Source organism: Lontra canadensis, unplaced genomic scaffold (genome assembly GCF_010015895.1).
Source record: "Lontra canadensis isolate GAN:19392208 unplaced genomic scaffold, GSC_riverotter_1.0 scaffold56, whole genome shotgun sequence".
NCBI lineage: Eukaryota > Metazoa > Chordata > Mammalia > Carnivora > Mustelidae > Lontra > Lontra canadensis.
Window position 1 is genome coordinate 12225746 of NW_022631050.1, and position 7045 is coordinate 12232790.

General features: G+C 36.8%; 1 pseudogene; it reads right to left on the reverse strand.

Moving 5' to 3' along the window:
• Positions 1-1537: 1537 nt before the first annotated feature.
• On the reverse strand, positions 1538-2347 carry LOC116878165 (annotated as a pseudogene).
• Positions 2348-7045: the final 4698 nt, after the last annotated feature.

A 7045-nucleotide genomic window follows, 5' to 3' on the forward strand; every position in this document is an offset into this window, starting at 1 on the left:
GCATTCCTACGCATGCTCACGCACTCAGACACATGCACAAGCACAGAGCAAAAACTGGCAATGTAGAACTTGTTGGTTAGATTTTCATAACAGTGAAATGGGAGCAATGACTTTCACTTGACTAATTTAGAGTCCCATGGAAGTCTTCCTAATAGCCCAGGTTATTTGCAACCACCGCTTCATTTTTAACCAACCAGATAGATTAGAGTTGGGAAGAGCTCAATCTGTAAATGAATCATAATGGGAACATTAATGTCTTACAACATTGAAGAAGGATGGTTTCATTTTGCTGCAACCAGCACTTCTAGAGATTAAAGCTAAATCTAACTAATTCAAAGCTGGCAAATGTGCCGTCAATTACACTCTTTAATACTTGCTTTAATTGTAACTGCTTTCTTTTTAAGTCAAAGTCTTTCAGTAGATCCACAATTCCAATTTTATGGCTCTGAAGATGTGCTAATGACCTCTGGCCTTGGCATTTACTTCTCTGTCAGGAGAACTTGCCATGAATTAGCTCTAAAACTGACTCAGTTCCCCAGGCATAAAGGGCAGCACGTGATAATGTGAAAGAAATGAGATTATCCAACTTTTCACGAACCCATTGCTTTAATAAATTCCCCGAATAAAGTCTCAACTACTTAGTTTGATATTCAGCCTTGTTTTTCTTCCACAGGCTCATTTCCACGGCATGTTCTTCTGCACCAATCACAGTAGGCTTTCAATTCCTGGACATGCCTTGCACTTCCTCACTTCAGAGCGTCCCTGCCACATTCCCCAGTAATGCTTTTAGACTTTATATCTGGATATCAAGCTAAGTGAATGGAAAGAATAATTGCACCTCCTTAAGTGTCTGTTTTCTCCTGAGACTAAAAATTCAAGAACAGTGTCTTTGCAAGTTGATCCTTAAAGTTCATCATACCACAGTGTTTCAAAACCTTCCATCATTCAAACATACCTCGAAACCATCATTATTTATGTAATAAGTTATTTGTATTGGGTTTTTAAACTCTACTATTTTTAAAGTATGTCAATATGGAAAATGGCAAATGAGTATTACTTAGTAGACAAAGAATATACAACCATGATGAAAAATAGTATAATTGCAAATAATTAGTAAAGAAAAAAGTAAAAACAAAGTATAAAATTCACTGATAATAAATCTGATCAATCATATATAAAATATATTGATAATAAATCTAATAATCCAAAATGAAGGCCTGGCAAAAAATAACAAATAAAGTGTAAGTTAAATATGAGTCAGTATTAAAAACATGTTCAGATCATGGATCCCTAATTTAAAAAAAAATGTTTTTAAATATAAAAAAGATTGTTTGGATTTTTAAAAATTTTTATGTTAAATAGCAGCACAAGGAACCCAATTCCCATAGGGTTTGCCTTCTTAAAAGAGGCAACTTAATTTAACTCCTTCTGTGATAAGGTTGGGTACTGATGACTCATTTCCTTTTTTTTTTTTTTTTAAGTGACTGAAAGAGAACTTTTTATTACTTTTCTGTACAAAAAATTCAACAGCATCCACTCAGGCCAGTTTGGTGGGTAGTTCTTTAGCCTTTGTCTTCTCCAACTTGGCAATGTGAGCCACAGACTTTGGACACAGGACATTGCCCCCTTCTCCCCCACCCCCCCGTGATGTTGGATCTCATCACATCTGTCTTTGTACTTGGTCCTGGTGGCTTCCACCAGCTTAGCCAGAGCTCCCCTGTCTTCTGAATTAACCTGTGTGAAGGCGACAGTGGTGCAGGTCTTCCCATGAACCAGATGCCCCAGCCTAGCCTTCCCCTTGGTAATGTGTAGGGAAGCCCACAGCTTAGGACACAGTGCAGGCAGGAAGACAACCAGTTCAATGGGATCCACATCATGTGTAATCACTACCAGCTGAGACTTCTTGTTTCCCACCAAGTTGGTGACAAGATTAACTCCAGCTTGAAGGACAGGAGGCCTTTTAGTGGGGATATCCCCTTTGCCAGTAGCCTTCTTCTCAGCCCAGAACCACAATCTCTGCTTCTTCTCTTGCTTTGTCTCTGGTCTGTATATGTGGGCCAGTTTAGGCAGCTGAGTAGCTGTTTAGTGGTCCAAGGCCTGGGTGAACTGGTTAATCATGAGAGGCACTTTTAGACATTTATAGAAAATAGCCCTTTGCCGTTGCAGCCGGATGTAGTAGGACTATTTGTCAAATGAGGTCTCTTTTGGTCAGGATGTCCTGTCTGATGCCAAAATTCTTGGGCCTTATCTCAGACAAGGGATTGACCATCTTCTTGGCCTCCTGCTTCTTTACAATAGGAGGGGCTTGGGCCAGCTTCTTCCCCCTAGCCTTCTGTCCTTTCAGCATCTCAGATGGCTAGAGTAGAGAGCTCTGATGACTCATTTCTAAACAAAATCTTATGTATGACTTTTGCTCCACAAACATTTGCTTCAGGAAATCTCATGTAACCTCCTGAATCTCCTGTCATATATTATCTGATATTGAGGAAGTAATGAAAAATAACTTCCTTATCTGTGACCATTCAATCTACTTTGGGGAAAAAAGCCCACAGAGATCCTTAACTAAATCATTCTCTCTCAATAATCAAAATACTTACTAAATTCCGGTAAGTATATAATTTAATTTGTTGTTTAAATAAAAACAAATTTTCAAGATTGATTGTATTAAACAGATAAATGAAATTAGAATATTTGTTTCTGGAGTCATTAGTATACACAGTAATGGCACATAGCAAGGTTATTGTTGCCACTAATGGAGCAATCATCCAAGCCAGGCCCTGTTCTAAACATTTCACATATATTATCTTTTTAATTCCTACGGTAGTGCCTCAAAAATTATAAAGTTGTTTTGATTTTTCACCTTTTACAGCAAAGGAAGAAAGTAATGGAGCCAAAAGGAAACCTAGATCTACCTCAGAGTCATACCCTTATCCACGTTGTCTCTTGTCCACAACTGGGAAAACATAGAAATGGAAAGTGATTGGTCATTCCAATCAGAGAGATCCCGAATTTTAAAGGAAATTTACAACATTTTGCTTCAAATTTTCAAAAGCAATCCTCTTGATCACTTAGTCTGTATCTCAGTTATTACTTCTAAATAACATTTCTATTTTGTCAATGAAGACACTGTTATTATATTACAATGTATAGATAACTCTAAGATTCTTTTACATCTTAACTATTCTCATAATGAGTGACAGGAAAAGCACAGATAATCAGAGTCCATATGGGGACTCAAATACATTTGAATAATTACTTTCTGACTCTATTAAACAGTTGGGCTTTTTTTCCAGTGAGTAAAGAAATTAAACAATTTCATTTTGACCCTCCTCTGACCTCATTATTTCTTGGTAGTATTCCTAACATACAGTTAAATGAGTGAAAGAAAACAGCAGACAGAAGGGAGAAGGCAAAAGTAGAGGCTGTGATAAGTGTGTGCATGGATTTTTTTTTTCATTTTAAAGAGTTCAGAAATACTTTATTTGTCAAAATAAAGTAGAAATGTCTATTCCAATAGCTTTATAACTTTTTAAATTGGAATATTTGTCTTTTTATTATTAAGATGTAAGAGTTCCTTATATTCTGGATGCCAGTCCCTAATCAAGTATATAATTTGCAAATATATTTCCACATTCTATGGGCTCTCTTTTTCCTTTCTTGATATGGCCTTTGAAGCATGATTTTTATTTGGATAAACTGCAATTTGTTTATTTTTTTTTCTTTGTGTGTGTGTGTATTTTTAGTATATCTAAAAATCATTACCTAATTCAAAGTCATGAAGACTCACGACTGCATTTTCTTTTAGAGTTTTATGCTTTTAGCTTTAAAATCTAGGACTTTGACACACTTTGCACTAAATTTTATATATGGTGTGCCACATGGGTCCTACTTTATTCTTTTACATGTGGGTCTCTAATTGTCCCATCACCTTTTGTTGATATGTGGTTTTATTTCTGGACTCTCAATTCCTTTCCATTGATCAGTTTGTCTATCCTTATGTCACCACCATGCTACCTTTTTAAAAAAATATATTTTATTTTTAAGTAATCTCTATACCCAACTTGGGGCTTGAACTTACAACCCTGAGATCAAGAGTTGTATGTTCTACCAACTAAGCCAGCTAGGTGCCCCTACCATATTATCTTGATTAATGTAGCTCTGTAGTAAGCCTTGAAATCAGGACATGTGAGACTTCCAACTTTGTCCTTTTTCTGGATCTCTTTCATTTTCATATTAATTTTAGAATGAGCTTATCAATTTCTATACAAAGGGCAACTGGGATTTTGATAGGGATTACATTAAATTGTAGATCAATTTGGGAAATATTACAACCTTAAAAATAATTAACTCTTCCAATTCATGAACACAGTCCTTCTAACTGTTTGTGTGTTTAATTTCTTTCAAAACTATTTTATAGTTTTTAGTAAACAAGTATATTGCCAACCCATGGAATTTGTTTATTTATTATTTGGTATAGAAATAAAACACTGAGATAATTTGTCACTTCTTTACTAAGGACCATGAGATATAGAAACATCTCTGGCAGAATCCAGAGAAGAGTAATAATCATAATAACATATACGCCTAATATTGAACACCAGTAAGAGTTAACATTCAGAAAGGGCTTTACACCAGTAGATGGGCAAGGCAACAGAAATTTCCAGGCATAGACATACTATAATATAGGAGTTTAGTCTGTTTTCAAGTAGCACTTTTGATAATAGTTGAAAGCACAGAAGGTTTCTTAGTAAAAGTGAATAGAAGCTTAGATTCTGGTCAGAATAGAGGCTTAAAAATCAAGGTTCAAACATAAGGTTCTTCCCTTGCAGCACATGATGCAAAAAAGAACATCTTTAAAAAATTTAACTGAAGTGAAGGAAACCACAGTCCATGGGAACAGAAAGAGAGGAAAATATAGATTGCTCTAGACAGTATAAAGATTTTAACAATGTTTATTCTTCTGACCCATGAGCATGGAATGGTCTTCCATCTTTTTTTTTTTTAATATTTTTATTTATTTATTTATTTGACAGACAGAGATTACAAGTAGGCTGAGGAGATAGGCTGAGAGAAAGGAGGAAGCAGGCTCCCTGTCGAGCAGAGAGCCTGATGTGGGGCTCGATCCCAGGACCCTGGGACCATGACCTGAGCCGAAGGCAGAGGCTTTAACCCACTGAGCCACCCAGGCGTCCCTGGTCTTCCATCTTTATGGGTCTTCTTCAATTTCTTTCATGAGTGTTCTGTAGTTCCTTGAGTACAGATCCTTTACCTCTTTGGTTAGGCTTATTCCCAGGTATCTTATGGTTCTTGGTGTTCTAGTAAACAGAATAGATTCTCTAATTTCTCTTTCTCTATTTTTATTGTTAGTGTATAAGAAAGCAACTGATTTCTGTGCATTGGTTTTGTATCCTGCCACATTACTAAATTACTGTATGAGTTCTAGTAGTTTGGGGTGGAGTCTTTCGGGTTTTCCATTTTAAGTATCATGTCATCTGTGAAGAGAGAGGGTTTGATTTCTTCTTTGCCAATTGGAATACGTTTTGCTTCTTTTTGTTGTCTGATTGCTGTTACTAGGGCTTCTAGTACTATGTTGAACAACAGTGGTAAGAGTGGGCATCCTTGTCATGTTCCTGATCTCAAAGGGAAGGCTGTCAACTTTTCCCCATTGAGGATGATATTCGCTGTGGGTTTTTCATAAACAAATTTTATGAAGTTGGGGAATGTTCCCTCTACCCTTATACTTTGAATAGTTTTAATCAGGAATGGATGCTATCTATACTTTCAATGCCATCCTGATCAAAATTCCACCAGCATTTTTCAAAGAGCTAGAATAAACAATCCTAAAACTTGTATGGAACCAGAAGAGACACAGAATTGCTAAGGAAATGATGAAAAAGAAAAACAAAACTGGGGGCATCATGTTGCCTGATTTTAAGCTTTACTACAAAGCTGTGATCACCAAGACTGCATGGTACTGGCACAAAAACAGACACAGAGACCAGTGGAACAGAGTAGAGAGCCCAGATATAGACCCTCAACTCTGTGGTCAGATAACCTTCGCCAAAGCAGGAAAAAATATACAATGGAAAAAAGACAGTCTCTCCAATAAATGGTGCTAGTAAAATTGGGCAGCTATGTGTAGAAGAATGAGACTCGACCATTCTCTTATACCATACACAAAGAGAAATTTGAAATGAATAAAAGACCTCAATGTGAGGCAGGCATCTATCAAAATCCTCGAGAAGAACATAGGCAGTAACCTCTTCGACATCGGTCATAGCAATTTCTTTCAAGTTATGTCGCCAAAGGCAAAGGAAACAAAAGCAAAAATGAACTTTTGGGACTTTATCAAGATCAAAAGTTTCTGCACAGCAAAGGAAATAGTCAACAAAACAAAGAGGCAACCCACGGAATGGGAGAAGATATTCTCAAATGACACTACAGATGAAGGGCTGATATCTAAGATCTATAAAGAGCTCCTCAAACTCAACACACAGGAAACAGATAGTCAAGTCAAAAAAAAAAAAAAAAATGGGCAGAAGACATGAACAGACACTTCTCCAAAGAAGACATACAAATGGCTAACAGACACATGCAAAAATGTTCATCATCATTAGCCACCAGGGAGATTCAAATCAAGAGATACCACCTAACACCAGTTTGAATGACCCAAATTAACAAGACAGTAAACAACAAGTGTTGGAGAGGTTGTGGAGAAAAGGAAACCCTCTTACACTGTTGATGGGAATGCACCTCAGTGCAGCCACTTCGGAAAACAGTGTGGAGATTCCTTAAGAAATTAAAAATAGAGCTACCCTATGGCCCTGCAATTGCACTACTGGGTATTTACCCCAAAGATACAAATGTAGTGAAAAGAAGGGCCACCTGTACCCCAATGTTCATAGTAGCAATGGCCACACTCGCCAAACTCTGGAAAGAGCCAAGATGCCCTTCAGTGATGAATGGATAAAGAAGATATGGTCCATTTATGCAATGGAGTATTATGCCTCCATCAGAAAGGATGAATACCTAACTATTGTATCAA